Source organism: Pteronotus mesoamericanus, unplaced genomic scaffold (assembly GCF_021234165.1).
Source record: "Pteronotus mesoamericanus isolate MK-2021 breed Mesoamerican mustached bat unplaced genomic scaffold, CSHL_Meso_final scaffold_85, whole genome shotgun sequence".
Lineage (NCBI taxonomy): Eukaryota > Metazoa > Chordata > Mammalia > Chiroptera > Mormoopidae > Pteronotus > Pteronotus mesoamericanus.
Window position 1 is genome coordinate 53,900,045 of NW_026555329.1, and position 23,181 is coordinate 53,923,225.

Sequence of the window (23,181 nt, forward strand, 5' to 3'; positions counted from 1 at the left end):
TTAAACTGGATCATTTGTTTTTTGATGTTGAGTTTTGTAAGCTCTTCATAAATTTTCGATATTAACCCTTTATCAGATGTATTGGTGAATATGTTCTCCTACTGTGTGGGTTGTCTTTTTATTTTGTTGATGGTCTCCTTTGCTGTGCAAAAACTTTTTAGTTTGATGTACCATTTGTTTATTTTTTCTTTTGTTTCCCTTGTCTGGGTAGATATATCAGATAAAATAATGCTAAAAGTAATGTCCAGGATTTTACTGCCTATGTTTTTTTCTAGGATTTTTATGGTTTCAGGTCTAACATTTAAGTCTTTAATCCATTTTGAACTTATTTTTTGTGTGTTGTAAAAAGGTGGTCTAGTTTCATTCTTCTGCACATATCTGTCCAATTTTCCCAACACCATTTATTGAATAAACTCCCTTTAGCCCATTGTGTGTGTTTGCTTCCTCTGTCAAATATTAATTGACCATAGATACATGGGTTTACTTCTGGTCTCTCTATTCTGTTCCATTGATCTATGTGTCTGTTTTTATGCCAGTACCATGCTGTTTGATTATTATGGCTTTATAGTATAGTTTGATATTAGGCAGGGCCTTTTGTGGTTTCATATAAGTTTTTGAAATATTTGTTCTAGTTCTGTGAAATATAATATAAGAATCCTGATAAGAATTGCATTGAATCTATATATTGCTTTGGGTAGTATGACTTATTAATGATGTTAATTTTTTCCTCTCCATAAACACAATATATACTGCCACTTATTTTTATCTTCAATTTCTTTCTTCAATGTCTAATTTTCTGAGTACAAGTCTTTAACATCATTGATTAGATTTATTCCTAAGTATTTTATTCTTTTTGAAGTAATTGTGAATGGGATTGTTTCTTAATTTCCTTTTCTGTTAGTTCATTATTGGCATATAAAAATGCAACTGATTTCTGGATATTAATTTTGTATTCTGCTACTTCACTGAATTCATTTAACAGTTTTAGTAGTTTCTTGGTGGAATCTTTGGAGTTCTCTGTCATCTGCAAATAAAGACAGTTTTTTTTCCTTTCCAATTTAGATTACTTTTATTTCTTCTTTTCTGATTGTTATGACTAGGACTTCCAGTACCATGTTGAATAAAAGAGGTGAAAACAGACATCAATGTCTTGTTCCCAATCTTAAGGGGAATGCTTGTAGTTTTTTTCCATTGAGTATGATGCCGATAGTGAATTTGTCATATATGTCCTATATTATGTTTAAGTGTGTTCCCTCTATTTCCACTTTTCTGAGAGTTTTTATCAAAAATGGGTGCTGAATTTTATCAAATGCTTTTTCTGTACCTATTGATATGATTATGTGGTTTTTATCTTTAATTTTGTTTATGTGGTGAGTCACATTTATTGATTTGCAAATATTTTACTAACTGCATTCTAGGAATAAACCCCATTTGATCATGGTATATGATCTTTTTGATGTATTTCTGTATTTGGTTTGCTAATATTTTGTTGAGGATTTTAGCATCTGTGTTCATCAGGGATATGGCCTGTAATTTTTTTTTTGTAGTATCTTTATCTGGTTTTGGAATTAGGATAATGCTGGCTTTGTAAAATTGGGATCTTTCCCTTTTCTTGAATTTTTTGAAATAGTTGGAGAAGGAGAGACATCATTTCATCCCAGAATGGTAAAGTTCATGTGTGAAGCCATCTGGTTCAGGGCTTTTGTTTGTTGGGAGGTTTTTCGTTTGGTTTTATTTTTTTAATTACTGCTTCAGTTTCACTAGATGTAATCTATCTATTCATATTTTCTGATTCTTCCTGATTTAGTTTTGGAAGATTGTATGTTTTTAGGAATTTTCCCACTTCATCCAGATCATCCATTTTTTGGCATATAATTGTCTGTATTATTTTCTTACAATTCTTTCTATTTCTGTGTTGTGAGTTGTTACTTGTCCTCTTGCACTGTTGGTGTGAATGCAGACTGATGAAACCACTGTGGATAGCAGTATGGAAATACCTTTAAAAATGTATGTTTTTTGATCCAGTGATCCCACTTCTAGAAGTATACCTGAAGAAATCAAAAACACTAATTCGGAACGACATAGGCATCCGTATGTTCATTGCAGTGTTATTTACAATTGCTAAGATATAGAAGCAGCCCAAGTGCCCATCAGTGGATGAATGAATAAAATAACTAAGGGACATTTACACAATAGAATACTGCTGGGCCATATAAAAAGAAGTAAATTTTACCCTTTGCAACAGCATGGATGGACCTGGAGAATACTATGCTAAGTGAAATAAGCCAGTCAGAAAAAGACAAATACCATATGATTTCATTCATATGTGGAATCAATGAACAAAATGAACTAACAAACAAAATAGCAACAGACTCATAGATAGAGAACAGGATAACAGCTAGTGGGTGTGGGGAGATTAGGAGGTGGAGGGATAGAGCACAAAGGAAATAAGAGTCAGGGAGATGGACAACAGTATGTTGATTGCAATGGAGAGGAGAGTATAAGGGGATTAAATGGTAATGAAAAATATAGTAAAAATAATAAAGTGTAAAAAAAATTGCATAAAACTCAAACTCTTAACAAGTTCAATATACCTGTGACCTTTTAAGAAAATATTAATTCTGGCTCTGGCTCAGTGGCACAGTTGGTTGGACCATTGTTCCATACACCAAAAAGTTGTGGTTTTGGTCCTCTGTCAGGGCACATACCTAGGTTGTGGTTTTGATTTCTGGTCAGGGCTTGTTCAGGATGCAACTAAACCATGTTTTTCTCTCACATCAATGTCTCTCTCTCTCCCTTCCTCTCTTCTCTCTATCTCTTTCTCTCTAAAATCAATAAACATATCCTCAAGTGAGGATTATTTTTAAATTTTTAAGAATAAGAAAATATCAATTCTGTTCAAATTGACTTTTGAAAAAATGAAAAGAAAAAAGAAAATAAGAACAAAGGACACATATTCTCACCCTTCTACTTTACCCCTATAACCCAAGTGGAAAAGACACTTACTTAAAATTTTATTTAAAAATGAAAATGTACCAGCATCCATGCACATTCTTAAATTCATTATAATACTTGAATCTTTCACTTTTTAGAAAAGAATTATTATCAAACACCATGTTTTTATCATAATGTAGTGTTTTTCTATTTTAATCAAAGAATTGCAATTTATCATTTTGGGAAAATAATTCACATACTCTTATTCATGGATTTCAATATGGTATTTTTTGAGGTACCAATTGGTTGGAAATCAAGTATGGTTTCTTTTTTTATAATTTTATTGAGGTATAATTAGCATGCTTTAAACTACACATATTTGAAGTGTACAATTTGAAAAACTTTGACATATGTATATATCTATAACACCATTGCCCAATCAAAATAATAAATATATCTATACCTTCAAAAATATTGCTGTGTCTTTTGGTTATCTCTTCTTCTGTCTCACCCCTCCCAGCAACCACTGATCTGCTTCATGTTACCACACATTGGTTTATATTTCATAGAGCTTTATTTGAATAAAACCATATATTATGTATTCTTTTTTGTCAGTCTTCTTTCACTGAGCATAATTCATCCATTTGTAGCATGTATTAATAGTTCATTTTATTGGTTGCTTAGTATTCTATTGTTTGGCTATATCACAGTTTGTTTACCCATTACTACTTAATGAGCATTTGGATTATTTCCAGTTTTTGACTTTTACAAGTAAAGCTGCTATTACCATAAGTATATAAGTTTTATATGGATACATTTTTTCATTTCACTTGGGTATATTTAGGAATAGAAAGATTGGATCACATGGTAAGTATGTTTAACTATTTTTTTAAAATGTCAAATTTTTTTCAAAGTAGAAATGTACCAAATATGCCAGTGTCTATGCACTTTTCATAAATTAATTAGCCTAAGTGCACATTCCCATAAATTGTATATTTCCACCAACAGTGTATGAGTATGGTGGAAGAATAATCTTGTTTTTCTCAAACTATGATCATCAAGATCCAATGAATCAAAGTTCTAGAAAATATATTGAAACACAAGATGGAGGTCTTTGATTTCTTTCTTGGTGATGAATTGTACTAAAACTTGCATGCTTATGAAACTTAACCTAGTATTCCATTTCAGACTTAAGAAGCTCATATTCAAATATCCAATTTATAAACCATCCAGTCACTCACATTAAAAATCCTGAGTCATTCTTGACTCTACATTCTGTATTATACCCCACATATAAATGCTAAGTCCTGCTTTTTAACACCTTAAAGATACCATCATCTACCCCATTTGTTCCTCTTTAGTTTAGCATCTCTCAGCCTTTGTAAGAGCCTTTTCATTAGTTCCCTTGGCTTCAGAATTAGACTTCAAGTCCATCCTCTACACATACAGATGAGGAAATATTTAGAATAAAAATCCATGTTAGTTCACCTAACTCACAAGATAAGGTTAAAGCTGCCATTGTATATGTTACCCTCCATCTTTCCAGGTTTATCACACACTGCTCCTTATTCCACTGAACTGCTTGTAAATTCTTCACATATAATGCTTTCTTGCTTCCATGCACTAACACAAGCAGTATACTCTCTCTAGCATGGCCTCATGCCCACTATTCACCTAATTTACTCACCTCCATTATCATGTCCAACAATAAATCTTCCTTACATCCCTAAATCAAGTGAAGTTCTCCTACTTGTTCCATATTTCCATGGGCTACTTCTATGACAGCACCAGCAGACTGTTTCTAATTATGTTTATAATCCTCCCCCTTGAATATGAGCTTTTTAGCACAGAGGTGTTTCTAACTCATGATTTTACCCGTGGTGCATAGAGCCATGATTAGTGCATAGGAGACATTAAGTAAATATCAAGGTCTCAGGGATTTGGGAAAAGAGAATGTGCCACGAAGCTCTGGGACATTAGAATATATTAAACCATAAAAAAATATGAGTAGAGCAGAGACCTGCAAATCTGCTATCAGATGCACTTTGACATAGTACATGGGTGTGATAAATTTCAAGTCTGCGTAGATTAGAAAATATTGCCTCCCTCCACTGAAAGAGTTTTTTGGTCATATATCTTGTGTATATGATATAATAAATTTGACTTCCAACAAAAGTCACAATACAGTTATCACATAGCAAGCTTCTGAGAATTCACCCACAATCCTGTTGGCAACATCTGACTACTCAAGAAGTACAAAGTTAAGACTGGGGTAATAATTCCTTAAGAGCTTTTGAACTTCATTAGAAAATCATGTGAAAACATTCTGGTCAAGCTTCCTCCCACAGCCACATCATTGAGAACCATCTGAAATACATATGTACTAAGGATATAACTAAGAAGTCCTATAACTATGACTATATAGTGAGGCCACATACAGACAGATAAGAAAAGCATAGATATAAAACAGGCTTGCCCCACACCCATGTGTAATGATGGAAGTCCCCCCTGAAGAGCAAGGAGGGCCAGTCCCACAACAGGCTCTCTGTCCCATAGCTCCAGTGCCAAGAAAAGAATTCCCTATAACTTCTGGCTCTGTGAAAACCAGCAGAAACTGTGGCTGAGTGAGACAGAGAATGCCTGGAAGTCCCAGTCATGTTCCTTAAAGGGCCTACATGTGGACTTACTGGCTAATGAACCCACTCTCTAAGCTCCAACAGTGGGGCAGAGGCCCTTAAGGTAATAGAGACATACTGGGAGGAACTGAATTGTGTGGCTTCAGGGTGAGGGCTGGAGGGGCAGTTTTCTACCAGACAAAAGTGCTGGCAGAGGCCATTGTTCCTTTTTTGATCCCTCTCTCTGAAGGCACAGTCTGGCACCATATCTGAGACTCCATCAAACTTGATAATACCATTTACCCCACACTGGTAATTCCCAAAGATCCTGCCACCTCCAAATTTTAGGCCAACTCAAACTACTTCCAGTGTCCTTTCCATACAAATGACCTGTCTTGGTTCATGCTGCAGACTTTCTAAAATCTCTCAAGGGTTCCCAAAACCCAAACAAGTAGTATCTGGCCTCAGCAATGCCTAGTACATTTAAACAAACCCCCAACCCAATTACTAGTGGCAACTAGCCTCAGTTCCCAGTTTAGCTTCTCCCAGGTACCTCCAAATCCAGCACAAAGGGCAACCATCTTCAGATTACTTTGTAGACCTTACCAGGTGTCCACAGACAGGGTAAAGGGAATGGCTGAATTGGCCAGCACAAGAGCGTTCCCAAGAGCCCTGAGAAGCAAGCCACCTAGTGGCCAGCTTCAGACCACACCAGAGCGCCACCCAACCATCTCCACAAACCACTCACTCAACAGGCATACTTGGCAGGCTCAAGAGCCTCGCTAAAGTGAATTGTGCACAATAAAGTCAGCCTCTGCACAAAAAGTCCACTACAGTCATGGCCAATTTTCACAACCAATCAGCCTGAGGGTCAATCCCTCCCACTGGTGTGCCAACAGAAATCAAGCCTCAACTACAACAGAAAGACAAACACAGTCTAAACAAGTGAAACACCTGCAGTACCCAATTCAGATGACCAAAGAGACTAGGCCACTAGGTCCACAAGACATCTATTAAGTAAGGTCACTTTAGCAAGAGTGGGAGATGTAATAGCTCTACCTAATGCATAGAAACAAACACAGGGAGGCAACCAAAATGAGGAAACAAAGAAATGTGTCCCAAATGAAAGAACAGAACAGAATTCCAGAAAGAAACTAAACAAAATGGACACAAACAATCCACAAAATGCAGAATCCAAAACACTGTTTATAAGGATGCTCAGTGATCTTAGAAATTCAACAAAGAGATAGAAAAATATAAAAATGGTGATAGAAAACAAAAAAGATCCTGTCAGAAATGAAGAATACAATAACTGAAATCAAGACTATATTAGAGGAAATCAACAGTAAATTAGATGAAGCAGAGGAGCAAATCAGTGATTTGGAAGACACAGTAACAGCACACCCAATCAGAACCACAACAACAATAACAACAACAACAACTACAAACCTGAGAGAGAGAATAGTTTAAGGAACTTCTGGGACAACATCAAGTATAACAACATTCACATCACAACGGTATCAGAAGGAAAAGAGAGATAGCACAAACTCGAAAATGTATTTGAAGATATAATGAGAGAAAACCTCCCTAATTTGGTGAAGGAATTAGACATATAAATCCAGGAAGCAGAAAAAGTACTAAACAAGATGAATCCAAAGAGTTCTATACCAAGACACATAGTTAAAATGGTAAAGGCTAAAGACAAAGAAAGAATCTTAAAAGCAGAAGAAGAAAAACAGTTGGTTACCTACAAAGTAGCTCCCCTAAGACTGTCAGTTGATTCTAAACAGAAATTCTACAAGACTGAAGAGATTGGAACAAAATATTTAAAGTGATGAAAAGCAAATACCTACAAGCACAATTACTCTACCTAGCAAAGATAATATTTAGAATCAAAGGACAGGAGAATAAAGATGGTGAAGGAGTGAGTGAAAGTCACACTTACCTCCTCCCAGGACCAATCTGGAATTACAACTAAATTGTGGAGAAATCACCTGGAACAAACTACTGAATAATAGCAAGAGAGGAGCCTTATAACCTCGGACAGACAGAACAATCAGCTTTAGCACAAGCTAACTGCCACGTGCCCTGGTCTCCAGTAAAGGCAGGGGAAGAGTGGGCTGCAGACGCCTGAGCAGAGACTGGGGAAGGAGGCTTTGGGGAGAGAACTGAGAGCAGCCAGCGGGATTCCTGTGCTCACTCTTCCTCCACACATCAGCAGCCATCTTGCTCAGGCAGACCACTCCACTGAGTGGCAACAGATTAGAGGGCACAATAGCCCTGCACCCAAGAGGGACTCATTCCTGGCCAAGTAGTGCTAAAATATGACTGCTGAGTACGGAGTGGCAGCCACAGATAGTAGATCCCTGCCTATTGGGGCCCAAAGTTGTCTAGAGACACTTGAGAAGAGACTGGGGAAGTAAGCTTTGGGGAGAGAACAGAGTAGCCAGTGGAATCCTGGTGCTGACTCCTTCACTATACGGCAGCAGCCCACTCATCAGACAGGATCATCAGACCACTCTCCCGAGTGTGAGCAGTGTGAGAGGACACAATAACCCTGTACCCAGAAGAGACTCTGTCCCACCCTGTGGTGCCTAAGCCTGGCTGCTGAGTGCAGAGTGACTAGATCAACAACTGAAAGAGACAGCCACAGACAGTAGATTACTGGAAGTCTCGAACAGACTGCCTAAGGTCAGACAGGGAAAACATCTGACATCACCAGAGGCAGATCCAGAAAGTAAAAACAGTGGTCTCCAACCACTGAAGTTCACACCACAAAGTCAGGAAATCAAGACAGATAAATTTAAGAAGCAGAAGCAAATAAGAAGAGTCTCACAAATAATGGGAATACAAAGAAATACCCCCCAGTCAAAGGGAAAGGAGGAATCCCCACAAAGAGAACTAAATGAAATAGAGGCAAGTCAACTATCAGATACTGAGTTCCAAACAATGGTTTTAAGGAAGCTCAATGAGCTTAGTGAACTCAGAGAGAATTACAAAAAACTACAGGGGAACTATGAGGAACTTACTGCAAACTATATCAGCAAGAAAAAGGACATAGAAACTATCGATAAGAGACAAGAGGAAATGAAGAATACCATTTCTGAATTGAAGAACACAGTAGAAGGACTCAAAATCAGGTTAGATAAAGAAAGGAATGAATCAGTGAGCTGGAGGAAATGGTAGAAAAAGTCTCCCAGAAAGAGCAAGAAAATGAAAAAAGACCCAAAAAGAATGAAGATGCATTTAGGGAAATGCAGGAAAACCTGAAACATAATCCCTATAATAGAGATACTGGAAGGAGAAGAAGAGGAGGAAGGGATGGAGAACCTGTTTGAAAAGGTAATGATGGAAAACTTCCCTAATTGGAGGAGAGGAAAAAGTCACACAAGTCCAGGGAGCACAGAGGGTCCCATTCAAGAGGAACCCAAGGAGGCCTGCTCCACCACACATCATCATTAAAAAGACAAATATCAAAGACAGAGAATCCTAAAGGCAGCAAGGAAGAAAGAGGTAGTGACATATAAGGGAGCCCCGATAACGGCTAGGAGCTGACTTCTCAACAGAAACACTGCAAGCCAGAAGGGAGTGACAAGAAATATTCCAAGGAATGAAAAACAAGGGCCTGCTACCAAGACTGCTCTACCCAACAAGGCTCTCAATGAAAATGCAAGGCGAAATAAAGAGTTTCCTAGACAAAAGAAGCCTAAAAGAATACACCTCCACCAAACCAGCACTGCAAAATACGCTAAAGGGACTGTTTTAAGAAGATGAAGAAAAAGAGTCTATGAATACCCAGTTCCTTTCACAGTTGCCAGTACTTGATATTACCAATATTTCTAATGTTTATTAATCTGATTGTGACAATGATGTGTTATTTTAGTTGTTCCTTTATTATTTGTTGAAAGTAAATCTGTTTTTGTATATTTCTTACCTATCTCTATTATTTTTAAAATGTTTTAAATGACTTTTTGGTATTTATCCATTTATTGATTAAAGGTTGGTAGAATTCTTTTTCCCCAAAACAAAAACAACTGTTAACTCTTATTTAGATGTGTTGCAAGTAATTTCCTATTTTATTGCTTGTCCTTTAACTTTTTTATATGTATATTACTATATAGTCTTAAATATTTAATATAGTCATATTGTCAACATTTTACTTTATAGCTTCTGTGTTTGAATATTTTACTTCAGGGTAAGAAAAATATTATTTTTTATTATCTCCTAAAACTCCTTAGATTCTACATATTGATTTTTAACTCACCTGAATGATTCTTGCATAATGTGTGAAATAGGGCTCTATATTTGTTTTATTTCAAGTAAAGTGGTCCATGCACCTTATTTGTTGAATACTCCTTATTTTCCCCATTGGTTTGAAATATCAATTGAATCATATATTACATTGTTAGACAGATATATATGTTTGTTTCTGGAATACTCATGTTATTTCATTGAATTACTTGAGTATATCTGTGCTGGTGTCATGTTGTTTTAATTTCTGCGACTTTATAATAGATTTAAATTTTTTAACATTTATCATGGATTTTGACATTTAAAAAATAATAAATAAAATCAGTCTGCATTTTAAAAACAGAAAGAAGGAGCTATCTTTTCAAATCATGGATGGAACTAGAGAATATTATGCTAAGTGAAATAAGCCAGTTGATGAAAGACAAATATCATATGATCTCATAAGTGGAAGCTATTCAACAAAATCAACTAACAAACAAAATAAACCATATAGAAAGTTGAATGGAAACATGGTGAAGACTGCAAATGACCAGCAGAGATGGGGAAGGAGGACAATGGTGGAAATAAAGAGAAGGGAACAGACAAAGAACACGTATGAGTGACCCATGGATCTGGACAATAGAGTGGGAATTGACTGTGGGAGAGAGGGTGCAGGTAGGATGGGTGGAGGAGGGCAAACGGGAAAAATTGAGACAACTGTAACAGAATAAACATGATTTAAAAATTAAAAAATTCAATCAAAATAGCAATACTAAAAAAAAAAAAAGAAACAGAAGAATCAAAGGGCAAAAAAGGACTTCCAAGATAAGATACAGCTGAAGAATTTCTTCACCGCCAAACCAACTTACAATAATTGTTAAAAAATGTTTATGAAGAAGAAAAAGATAAAAAATATGAGTAATATATTGGCAATAACTATATATCTATCAACAATTTCTTTAAATGTAAAGGGATTAAATACTCCTTTCAAAAGACATACAGTGGCCAAATGGATAATATAAGACCCTTATATGCACTGTCTACATGAGACTAACTTTAGATCAAAAGGCATACAGACTAAAAATAAAAGGATGGAAAAATATATTTCATGAAAATGGAAATAAAAAATAATGCTGAAATAGCAATACTTATCCCAGACAAAATAGACTCTAAAAAAAAAGGCTGTAACAGGAGACAAAGAAGGATCCAGCAATTTCACTTCTGGGTATTTATTTAAAGAACCCCCCCCCCATCAAAATAATTCAAAATGACATGCATTCATACATTTATTGTAGCATTATTTGCAGTAATCATGATTTGAAAACAAAGTAAGTGTCCATTAATAAATGAACGGATAAAGAAGTGGTGCATATGTACAATGGAATATTACTCAGCCATAAAAAGAATGAAATCGTGCCATCTACAACAATGTAGATGAACCTAGAGGGTACTGTGCTGAAATAAGTCAGCTAGAGAAAGACAAATGCCAGATGATTTCACTTATATGTGGAATCTAAAAGACAAATTAAATGAATAAACAGAAACAAATTCATAGATACAGAAAACATTTTGATGGTTGCCAGATGGAAAGAAGGTTAAGGGCTATGTGATGAAGGGTAAGGGATTTGGAAGTGCAAATTGGTAGTTACAAAATTTTCATATTTATATAAAATACAGCACAAAAATATGGTCAGCAATATTGTAATAACTAGGCATGGTGTCAGGTGGGTACTAGATTTACCAGGGTGATCATTTTATAAGTTATATAAATGTCTACTATGTTGTACACTTGAAAATAATATAATATTGTGTGTGAATTGTCATTAAAATAAAAAATTATTCAGAAGTAAAAAAGGAAAGAACGTAATAAGTATATCAAGGGCCCCTGGAATGAAACTCTTATAACCCTGAACAAAGACAAAAATAACTTTAAACAAATAATTAATTGTTTTGGAGATGCTTAACTGAAACAAGAAAACGCTTCCTCAGGAAGATTCTCATCTTCTAAGGACGCATCTGTGTATGTAGAAAAGCAAGGATGTGTGACTCAGAAATTCCATTCACTGGAAGTCAAAGATACATCTATAACTTTGGGTGTAAAGCTAATGTCACCATAGTCTTAGTAGACCCAGTATAGTTGTGAACCATGTGACCTGTGGAGTGTGATCATAAAACTAAATTTAAAGGGGTGATATTTGGTGATGGAAGGAGACTTTACTTGAAGTGATAAACACACACTACAATATACAGATAATGTATTGTAGAATTGTATACCTGACACCTATATAATTTTATTAACCAATGTCACCCAATAAATTCAATTAAAAAATTTATGTATTTGAAAAAATAAATAAAAAAATAAAAAAAATTTAGACATTAAAAATTTTTTCCAGATGATGAATTATAAATTGTACATCTGAAACCTATATAAATTTTTACCCAATGTAACACTGATAAATTTAATAGAAAATAAAATAAAATAAAATAAAAATATTTACAAGATAATAAATAAAATAGCATTCCAAGACAGCTGACACTCTAGCATAAAGTGCATAAATAAGGATAGGTCATAGAACTTGAGAAATGCATCACTATATTCATGAACAAAGAGTTTGACATTTTCACTAGTATTTATCTCCCTGTCACACACACACATACACACACAAAATAAGTAATATGACCCATCTCAGGCTCTTTTGCTGAAAAAAGAGACCATGTAATTTAGGTTCAATTCAATTAAAGAAATAGTTACTGTATGTATTAAGTGTATAGGATATTATAGTAGACAAGACAAATTCTCTCCCATGCTTAACAATAGTGTGTGAAGAATTTAGAACAAGAATGAAATAGAAAACAATGTAAAAATATAACTTTATTTCCTCTAACAAATACATTATGTATCCTGAGCTCCCATATCTGCATGCTATTTTAAAAAATCTCAATTTAGTCAACTTCTATTTTCTCAGTCCAATTCAGTGATTCCTTTTAACCAATTTCATTTTTTTATATTCATTCACTTTTAAAGTGTATGTGCTCCTTTTTTATCCCTAACCAATACTCCTAGGGTCAAGAGGGGTAAGTAGTTGTTATAGAACTGCCACCCTACAGTAATAGTGAGAATAGGGAGTCTTCCTCTCAGTCTCACTTTCTCTCTAACCTTTACTGAGATCCTTTCTAATGACGTAACTTGACTCATGTGGAACTGGACCACTTATTCTCACATTCCTACTTAAAGCTTATTGTTTCATGTTCTTTCCATGCCATCATCCCCCACCCCAATACACAACACACTATATTCAGTGTGGAGAACGTGGCAGAATGCACAGTCCTTACAATACTTCTACTCACTTATGTTTAAAACTGTCCACTTCCTGTGAAGTTTTCTCATCTGGTACGAAGAACAGAAAGACATGCCTATTCTTCCTGCTCGTGGACCTACACCAAATCATTTTGGTTTTAAACCAAGATGTCTCTCAACTATAACAGCTTAATATATGGTTCAGAATACACAATGTAGATGCTCTTTGTTCTCTCCCATGGGCTCTTCCCTGAGCAGCAGGTGCTTCCCTTCCTCATTGTCCAATAGGGAGAAGGTGGCAGTTCAACAGAGAAAACAAGAAAGTTAACATTAGATCGTGTTTGAACTGTTACCCTACCAACAAATTAATACTTCCACTACCATTTGGCCATATATTTTTTGTATCTAAAATAAGACTAAATGAGATTATCCCAAATATACTTTTATTCTGAGTCTGAGTCAAGCTGGAATCATAAACTTTAATCTGCATGGTGTGTTGTACTGTCTTCATGTCAGGACAGCAGACCTAAATCAACTGAGGAGTGGCTGAGATGGTCTGTAATGAAACTGGTTAATGAAATGTTAATTTTTTTCCTATATTTCCTGGAATGATATTTCCTTTGTCTTTGGTCTTTTATTTTTTAATTTAACTTATTTTTCCAGCTTTTTGACAATGTGGACAATTTGATATACATACGCATTGTGAAATGATTATTGAAAACAAAATAATTAACACATCCAAAACCTCAATGCCTCTTACTCAATGACAGATGCAATGATAAACTAAATCATTCTTTTTTTTTCAAATTAGATCTGAATTTTTTTTTATTGTTCAAATACATTCGTCTCCATTTACCCGCCATCATTTTTCCCTGCCCCTCCCACCCCATCTCACTCCCTGAATCCCTCCCTACCTTGGCTCCATCTATGTGTCCTTTATACATGTTCCTTGATTTGATCCTTCCCCTTCCTTTCCTTGTTACCCTCTTCCCTCCTTCCCTCTTGATTCTGTTGGTTTCTTTTTTCTTTCAATGTTGCTGGTTATATTTTCCTTGCTTCTTTGTTTTGTTCATTAGGTTCCACTTAAAGGTGAGATCATATGGTATTTGTCTTTCACCCCCTAGCTTATTTCACTTAACATAATGCTCTCCAGTTCCATTCATGCTGTCGTGAAGGGTAATAGCCCTTTCTTTCTTTCTTTCTTTCTTTCTTTCTTTCTTTCTTTCTTTCTGCTGCATAATATTCCACTGTGTAAATGTACCATAGTTGTTTTTTTTTTAATTTTTTTTTAAGTTTATTGATTTGAGAAAGAGCGAGAGGCAGGGAGAGAGAACGAGGAGGAGAACCATAGTTTTGTTATTTCATGCATTCATTGGTTCACAGACTCTATGTGGCCTGACCAGGGATCGACCCCACAACCCTAGTGTATGGGGATGATGCTCCAGCCAACTGAGCTACCTGGCCAGGCCAAGTTTTCTGATTCACTCATTTACTGATGGGCACTCAGGTTGTTTCCAGCACTTGGCTATTGTAAATTGTGCTGCTATGAACATTGGCATACATAGGTTCTTTTGAATTGGTGTTCTGGGATTCTTAGGGTATAATCCCAACAGTGGAATGGCTGAGTCAAAAGGCAGTTCCATTTTTAGCTTTTTGAGGAAATTCCAAACTGTTTTCCACAGTGGCTGCACCAGTTTGCATTCCTTCCAACAGTGTACTGGGGTTCCTTTTCTCCACAACCTCACTAGTACCTGTTGTTTGTTTATGTTTTTGATGGCCATTCTGACCAGTGTGAAATGGTACCTCATTGTGGTTTTAATTTGCATTTCTCTGATGGCTAGTGATGAAGAGCACCCTTTCATGTGTCTCTGGGCCCTGTGTATGTCCTCCTTGGAGAAGCATCTGTCCCAGTCCTTTGCCCATTTTTTAATTAGATTGTTTGTCTTCCTGGAGTGGAGTTGTGTGAGTTCTTTGTATATTTTGGAGATCAAACACCTGTCTGAGGTATACCATGTTCATGGACTGGAAGAATTAACATCATCAAAATGTCCATATTACCCAAAGCAATTTATAGATTCAACACAATCTCTATCAAAATACCAATGGTGTATTTCACAGACATAGAACAAACATTTAAAAAATTTATATGGAACCATAAATGACCCTGAACATCTGCAGCAATTTTGAGAGAGAATAACAAAGTAGGAAGGATCATAATACCTGACGTAAAACTATATTACAAAGCCACTATAATCAAAAGAGTCTGGTACTGGCATAAGAACAGACACATAGGTCAATGGAACAGAATAGAGAGCCCAGAAATAAACCTGTGCCTCTATGGTCAATTAATATTAAAAAAAGGGGGGCAAAAGCATAAAAGGGAGTAAAAATAGCCTCTTCAACAAATGGTGTTGGGAGAGCTGGACAGATATATGCAAAAAATTGAAATTCCACCACCAACTCACACCATACACAAAAACAAACTAAATCATTCTTATCACACACCGTGTTTCATTTCCTTAATGCTTTACTTTGTACTACAAAGATACATTTCTCAGTGCTTTTCAGAGAGAGAGAGAGAGAAAGAGACACTAGCCATCAGAGAGATGCAAATTAAAACTACAATGAGATACCACTTCACACTGGTCAGAACATCATTAACAAATCAACAAACAAGTGCGGGCAAATATGTGGAGAAAAGGGAACCCTAGTGCATTCTTTCTAAGAATGCAGATTGATGCAGCCACTGTGGAAAACAGTAAGGAATTTCCTCAAAAAAATAAAAATGGAACTGCCTTTTGACCCAACAATTCCACTGCTGGGATTATACCCTAAGAATCCTAAAACACCACTCAAAAGAACCTATGCACCCCAATGTTCATAGCAGCACAATTTACAATAGCCAAGTGCTGGAAACAACCTGAGTGCCCATCAGTAAATGAGTGGATCAAAAAACTGTGGTACATTTACACAATGTACAAATACACAGCATAAAGAAAGAAGTCTTACCCTTCACAAGAGCGTGCATAGAACTGGAGAGCATTATGCTAAATGAAATAAGCCAGGTAGTGAAAGATAACTACCATATGATCTCACCTATAAGTGGAACCTAATCAGCAAAACAGACAAACAAGCAAAATATAACCAGAGACATTGAAATAAAAAACAGAGTGACAGTAACCAGAGAGGAGGGAGGGCATAACAGGGGAAAGAAAGTGAAGTGTCATCAAGGAACATGTATAAAGGACCCATGGACAAAGCCAACAGGGGGGTAGGATTGAGAGTGGGAGGTAGAGATGGATGGAGCAGAGGGGAGTACTGGGGGTAATGGGAACAACAGTAAACAACAATTAAAAAAAACAGAAGGAGACCTCCAAATCTTACACCTTAGGTCTCTAACATTCAGGAGTAACAGACACAAACTTAATAAGCACTGTATTTGAAATCTATTTACAGAGGAATAAAAGTAAATTCTAACATCAAAATTCTTGCTTAGGCTCCCTGATGATTGTCAGAGGAATATGAGCTTCATGAAATGGATATTCAGCATCAACCTACCTTTGGGCTGTTTTAAAACCCCAATTTCTAAAGTGTGGTATGCATTGTCCTAATTTTATTCGATGCAATAATTATTTGGTAATAATAGCATTTCTCTATGCCAGGATGAGATATATTTATCCTCCAGGCAAATAACCAACAACTGTAAGGAAAGAAGAAACGAAACCTTCTGTGTCAGAAAACCATTTACAACATAGTACTGCCTGAAATTTTGAAAAGAAAGTTCAAATTCACTTCTAAAATTACTAATTAGACGGAAGATGAATACATTCTGTAGTAACTGGAAAATTATTGAACCAATTTTGAAACATCACCTAACAATTTTACAATGTGACATTCACAATGAATTCTTTTTTATAATGGGGGATGACATAAGCTTTTGTGCTTTGTGCATATTTAAAGTAAGAATAGTCATGAATAAAAGCAGCCTGACTTGAAGTATTTAGAATTATGAGTTATGATCTTAATGGCTGTTCTTCAATGGAACTTTTAAAAATCACTTATTTTTCTTTTTGTGATCACAATTTTCTTTTGTGAAATACATTTTTCAGATTCACATGTCAATCAGAGAACTTTAAAGTAATTTCATTAAGGCTACTAATAAAATGGTATAACCTGAACATCAAAGAAGAAACAATTCAAAACAAAGATACCTTTTTTTTAACTGGAACTTGTGCAGACAATAATCTACAGGTAGAAATGTGAAAATTTAAAGCTTTATTATATTCAGCTATATGAGTGGCATAAGAGCTATGTGGGAGGAAAAGGGGAAAAGGCCAACTATTTTAGTACTAAACTGCCATCAACATAAACAGCATGTTGGAAAGATATCAAATCATATTGTCCTATCAGGACATTTTTATATACAGGGGGAAAAGTGGTATTACACAATCAACTTTTGGCAACAGAATTGATATATCATGAAACATAACCAAAACCAAAATAAATATTAACCTTCCCCAAAAGCACCTGGATTAATAAAAATAAAGCCCCTGTGCCATATTTTGGACCTAAATACCCATTCAGTACCTTGTCCAGAAAAAGTACTCAGTGTATATTTTTTAGAAATAATGAAAGAAAATGTCCTTTGGTCAACATATAAGTCAGACTGATGTACTGATAAATGATAACTGAGGTTCGCAAAGATCAACATTACCTTTTGTTTCACAAGAAAGATAAGTAAAAAAATTATGATGTGGTGGATTCAGTGTAATAATAGAGTCACATCAATTTCTGTGGGAATATAATAAAGAATAAGTAATTCTGCCTAGAGAATTTGTGTAAGGAGCTAAGATTAATACCTGAACTCATTCTTGAAGCACAAATAGGATTTAACCATTCTGACACATGTGACAGGAACATCTCATTGTAATTTTAATTTGCGATTTTCTGATGATGAGTGCCATTGAGCATCTTTTTATATGTCTATTGGCCATCCATATGTCCTCTTTGGAGAAGTGTCTATTCAGGACCTTGTCCATTTTTTAACTGGGTTTTCTTTTTCTTTTGTCATTGAGTTGTATGAGTCCCTTATAAATTTTGATTATTAACCCCTAATCATTTATCATTGGCAAATATCTTCTTCCCATCTGTGAGTTGTCTTTTCTTCTTGTTGATGGTTTCCTTTGCTGTGTAAAACCATTGTGGTTTGATGTTAGTTCCAGTTGCTTTTTTCTGTTTGTTTGTTTCCCTTGCCCAAGAAGATATATAAGAAAAAATATTACTAAGAGAAATATGCACAAGATTTTGCTGCCTGTATTTTCTTCTAGGAGTTTTATGGTTGTGAGCCTTATATTTAAGTCTTTAATCCCAAATGCTTAGTTTTTTTAAATAACACCAGCTTGCATTTACAAATACCTCCTTCCTTGGTGACACCTGTTAAAACTAAGGTTGGTCTTGCTAGTATATAGCAAGCTGCTCTCTCTACTCTTGCAGGGTCAGGTCCCACCACTGGGAGTTTCACCAGTCTCTGTCTTGCTTAATCCTGGCTTATATCCATCCTCATTGCTAGTTTTGTAGAGAGTATAATATGTCTTAACATACACCTGAGCTTTTTTGAAATATTAGAATCAGTGATAGTGGCTTTGACACTCTTGTAGATATTAGTAGTCTTATAGTATTTCATTTTTGTTCTTAATTTCTCCTATAATTAATAGTATTATAGCAAAATTCTACTTTACTTTTAATAAATATAGGCTTCCATTTTATAAACATGTAATCATTCATAGAAAAAATAAACATCAAAATAACTATGTATAGACCTACTGGTGTGGCTCAGTTGATTGGGCATAGTGCTGCAAAGCGAAAGGTCATTAGTTTGATTCTCGGTCAGGGCACATGCCTGGGTTTCCTGTTCCATCCCCGGTTGGACACGTGTGAGAGGCAACCAATTGATGAATCTCTCTCACATTGATGTTTCTCTCCCTCTTTATCCTTCCCTCCCCCTTTCTGTAAAAATAAAATAAAGTCTGAATTATGTAAATAACTGCAGGTTTGTATAGATGCTTGTGACTGATTTTGTTCTGAATATATCTAAGTCTGAAATGTCCAATATAAAAGCCACTAGCCATACATGGCTACACCAATTTTAATTAAAATTAAATAAATTAAACTTTCAGTTTCTCAATTACAATAGCTACATTGTAGGTGGTCAGCAGCCACTAGCCAAATGTGGCTAGACTATTGAGCAGCATATACAGAATGTGTCCATCATCACAGAAAGTTATATTGGATAATACTGATCTAGTGCTGAAATATATTTATAAGAGAATGATAGATTAAAGACCAGACTAAAGTCCTTTATGTTATTAAATCCTACCTTCCTTGTCTTAAGGGTAAAATGGACCGATAATGGCTTCATTTTCTTGTTCTTAAAAAGTTCAAATACAAAGAACTAAAAAGGAAAAGAAGTTATAAATCACCCTGAGTTAGGTGATGCTACCTTGATGTAAAAATTTATTTCTGAATAGAGTAATGATTGATTCTTTTCATTTTTTACTAAGGTACTGTAACAGGGCACAGCCAGGCCCCCACAAAGGGTATTTGTAATGGTGTCCAGAGATTGGGGTGTCCAAGAAAAATATATTTCCCCCACCCCAGGGCAGGCCACCTTGGGAAATGGGAGCCTTGAGCTGGGCCACTGATAGTCATTTTGCATGTCAGTAACAGGATAGCTTCATTCCTCATATGCAAAAAGGGTTATTTTGCATATCACCAAAGCTAATCAGGAAGGTTTAAAAGACAACACAGACTGTAACTGGCATAGGAGGAGGAGAGACAGTGGCCTGCAGGAGAAAACAAGGGACACAGACTCTGGGGAACAGTGTGAAGACCATGTGGGAAGAAAGAGGGGAGAAAGGACTCTTGCTAGTGGGCCAGAAGGTGCCACATGGTTATGGGTTAAGAGCTGGAGATCCCCGCAAGGCAGCGGATGGTGCAGAGAACCGCAAGAGGCCTGCCTAGCCGAGCCCCAGACTTCTGTTCTTTTTCTTCTGAAGGACGGTCCCCCTGACTGGCCTAACTGGGCAAAAGCAGGGAAGGCAGGACTGTGTGTGTGCTGGTGATTGTTTTAAAGAGATTTTGAGGTTTAAGGGTGACATTTAGCCCTTAATCAAACTTTTATAACTTTTGAATAAATAGTTCCTTTCCTTTTCACCAAACTCTTCCATTCAAAGCCATACTTCCAAGGGTGGCAGGCAAAGGACCTACAACCGAGGGACCCAGGGTAGGGGGGTGTCGTTGTTGCCGTAATAGCATCTGGGCATCCCCACCATGTGTCCATTCGTTCGGTAACAGTACTTTTTCCCTTGACTTTTTCAATAGGTAATAAAGTGATCTTATGTGATCCTCACAAAAATCTACTATAATTTTACATATTAATATGTTTATTAATCAAATGACTATAAAATTTTTTTGAATGAAAAAAAATTGAGTTAGCAGAAACACAGCCTCTCCACACAGGATGAGGAATGTAACATATTAATGAAGAGTAGCTAATTTCATCTATTAGGAAACCCAGAGAATCCCATCATTTTACAAAAATATTTTCAGTCCCTCTGATAAGCCCAGTGGGAAAAGGTTGAGGAAATGAGACCTTTCTGTTTCTTTCACATGTAGATGATTATCCAGCTGCACCTCCAAAAGAAGAACGCTGGAAAATTCTTTCAAATTGCTCCTTGCAGCTGAATATCAAAAGATATTTGCATATTTCTAAAACTACTGTTCTTGTGGTTCATGATGAATTATGAGGGTTCCCTTGTTTTTGCCTCTAAGCATAAATAGAGTTCAGTGATTTGAGCCTACAGACTCTCCCTGCAGATTTTTCTTCCTTTGCATAATGACTATATATCATAAGCAAAGAACACTTCAATGAAGATAAGTTCACCTCATTTACTTGAGACCAAGGTAACTTGTATTTCTAACTATAATCAGATATTTTTAGTGTTTTGTAAGAATTTATTAATTACTGTTTATTCATATCTTTTTGAATCTTTTAGAATATTTTTATTCTATTCATATCTATGAAGAAGTATGTCATGATAATAATGCCATGCTTTCTTTTGCTTAGCAAAAATATATTTTACAGATGTTACTATTTTATTACACATATAGAGTGCAGCAAAAGTAGGTTTACAGTTGTTCGTGTGGAAAGTAATACAATGATTCATAAATAATAATACAAGAATAAACTCTGTGTTTTGCCTTCTCACAATTGTTGCCCCACTCTGTATAGCTCTAAAGAAGCTTTAGGAGGTTGATCTAGTCTATTCTATTTCCAAAGAGGGTTGATGAAGCCTGAGCTGGTGACAGCACCAAGACCTATTTTATGGTGGCAAGAGGGAACACAGTATTTGAGAGGGAAAAAACAGGGCAGGAAAGTGGTTGTGTGCTCTGGCTTCAGCATTGTGACCACCATGCTTTCTCTCTGGGAGGGGTCATTTCCTTAGAAAAGTAAACATTTACCCTAGTGTTACATTTAAGAGTTCAAAACCATTGGACACTTTTCATATAATGTTAAGGAGTACAAGGAAAGATAACAGCGAGAGAGGAATCAATAAAAAAAATAATATCAATACAACTTAACAAAAAAATAACACTTTCTGAATGAAAGTAAAGTAATTTAGCCAAAAATTATTTCATGTAGCATAAAGAAATTTAAAATATGGTGCTGTCTATTTGGTATGAAATATTAAAATGTAAATCATCTTTAAATAGAAAATTAAAAAACAAACACAAAATGATAGTGTTAAAAGAGTATAAAACAGGATGAGTATAAAGCCTAGAAAGAGATGTGGGCAGAATTAGAAAGATGTTATGTGATTTAGAAGCTGGTAATTTGAAAGAAAATTTGGCATCTGAGAAAGGTGAAAGGGAGGGAAGGATAAATATTTTTCAACAAACACTCCTAGACTAGGAATTCATGGTACTAAGGCATGATACATAACTGAGGTTTTCATATGAGTCTAAAAATTTGTGACTAATGTCTGTGTAATTCTTTTGTGCTATATTTCTGTTCATGAAAGTAGAACAGTTTTGTCACCAAGTTTTAATATTTGGGAAGTTCCCCTCAGGGAATAATAAAAATACATAGTCTTTCATTTCTCTTGTTCTTCCACAATTAAACCCTGGTTTCATTCCCCACATATTTCAGGTCTGTGAGCAAATTACTCAGCCATTCTTTCCATTTTACAGGCTTTCCCACCTGTAAAATGGAAAAACTAATAGCATTTATGACAAAAAGTTGTTATAATGATAAAGTGAGATAATGTAGATAAAGTGCCTGGAATATAGTTATCAGTGTCCGGAATATAGTTAAGTCCTCAGTAATAGAAGCCAGTTCAATCTCTCACTGTCTTTAAGACTACACATATTTCACAGGAAGAAAATAGTGATCTGCATAGTTTGTCAACCATGAAGGGAAAACACAGTCAATGTGACAAAGAAAGGTAAACATCAATATCCATCAAGGGATGGCTCTACTTGGTAATGGATTCTATACCTGTGGATTTCAGATGACCAACTGAACAAACACAATTCCCAATAAATGCATTTGTCTTCTTTACAGAGCAGCACTCTATTAAACAGTGTTATCCAGTAGAACTTTCTCTGATGATAGAAATAATTCTATTGTGTCAACTATAGCAGCCTCTAGCTACATGTAGTTATTGAGTAATTAGACTATGGGTAGTAGAAGTGAGAACAGAACTTTTATTTTACTTAATTTAATTACACATAGCCACATGTGGCACAGTTGACATTCTGGACAGTACACCCATAGAGAGAAACAAATAAACAACATACTGAAGCCGTATATTTAAAACAAACTTTCTTTCATCACTCTACATTACTCTAAAAATAAATAAACTGTTAAAAGTACCTTTTATCACCCTTAAGTTACAGCATACTCCAACCCAACATATGTAATCAGCTAACCTGAATCTTGGCATAGTAATACTTCCTAGGTCTAAGGTAACAGAATAATCCTGAAGGATTTACTCAGTACTTATAAAAGAGATAAACTGAACACATAGCATATACTATTTACTT

The 23,181-nt window shown here is 35.6% G+C and overlaps 1 pseudogene; it reads left to right on the forward strand.

The window, feature by feature from the left end:
- Nucleotides 1–23,181, forward strand: part of LOC129063192 (DNA methyltransferase 1-associated protein 1-like) — an 84,033-nt pseudogene that overhangs the window by 59,797 nt on the left and 1,055 nt on the right.